Here is a 1506-nt window from a genome sequence, read left to right as displayed (position 1 = left end):
TTTTTGGCCGGGGATAATTTTTATACCCTTTTCAAAGCCTATCAAGTTTTTGGCGCCGTTGCCGGGGATTGGTGCTGTGTTTTTCTTGTAGTTTTATTAGCTATTTTTGCATTTCACTGCATAGCATTTGCATCTGCATCTGCTTCACTTCATTTGCTGTTGGACCTGTTGTTCTGAACCTGTTTTTCCTCTGCTGGGACGCCACCAAGGAAAAGAACCAAAACCCAACTGGGTTTTTGCAACAATATCAGAGCAGCTGGGCTGTGCTTAAAAGGTAACCCATTTAAGAGAACCCGAATTGTGGGCTTCCAATTTTTTTAATTGTGGGCATGTAATATTAAAGCCAATTTTTGGGCTTCTCTTATCTTCTGTTGGGTTTGTAATAATTTATTTGTGGGCTTGTTTGTTTAATTTGTGGGCTTGTATTTAATTTTTGAGCTTGTTTAATTTGGACTTGTATTTTGTATTCTGGGTTTTTAAACCCAGCTGAGCTTGTAACCGACCACGCTAGTTGAACTCGTTAGTGGGCCGAGTACCCAAATTCTAGGCCGAGATTTTGGACTCAGTTCCACCAAAAGTTTTCAACCAAGCGGAGCCAAAGCAAACACAAAAGGCTTGCACAGTGGGCTTGCTCCCATTCAAAAACCAAATTTTATTTTCTTTTTCAAAAAAAAAAAAACCAAATTTTATTTTCTTCATTTTATTTTCTTTCTTAAAAAAAAAACCAAATCTTCTTGTAGATAATGTGTTAGTTAAATTTCCTTTTGTATATATTTTGCTAATCCAATATGATCTCGGCTGAAATATGTTGGATTTTTGCCTTGAATAACGGAGTTTTAATTCTGCTTTCGCCGAAATCGGGTATTCTCTCTCCTTTTACTCTACTCAGCATGTCCCTTTCCATATGTTGCATTTTAATTCTTTCCATATTTTGAAACATTGAGGACAATGTTTAGTTTAGGTTTGGGGGTATAGAGTAGATACCATGATAATTTGCCATAATTAAAAACGAACTCCTTCTTCTTTTTGAAAAAAAATTGAAAAATTCCAAAAAAATTAAAAAATCAAAATTCAAAAAAAAAAATTAATTAAAAAATTAAAAAATCATAAAAATGGAGCTCATTTACCTTGAAATGTTGACTCTTGTGCAAATTTGTATTTTTATTAGGAGTCTTAGTCTAGATATTTAGGCACCCTGATTCTAGCACAATTCACATAGTGATAAGAAATTTGCACGCGCACGATCTACCAATACATGTTTGGCCTCGATCTTCAAGGTGTTTGATAGGAAGTTACGATTGCCAATCACTTTAGAATACTGAACGAAACTTGACTAGCTTTTCTTTGGTTGGTTGGGATAGAAGGTGGAGGTTACATTAAGAAAGACAACCATCGAATTTAACTGGGTGCATCAAAAAGGGCTACCTCTTGCAGAGTGTCATGTAATTTTTTGTTTCTTTTTGTATATGTATCAAAAGTGTTTCCTTGTTAAAAAAAAAAAAAAAA

Source organism: Papaver somniferum, chromosome 6 (genome assembly GCF_003573695.1).
Source record: "Papaver somniferum cultivar HN1 chromosome 6, ASM357369v1, whole genome shotgun sequence".
Lineage (NCBI taxonomy): Eukaryota > Viridiplantae > Streptophyta > Magnoliopsida > Ranunculales > Papaveraceae > Papaver > Papaver somniferum.
This window is presented reverse-complemented; position numbering follows the sequence as displayed.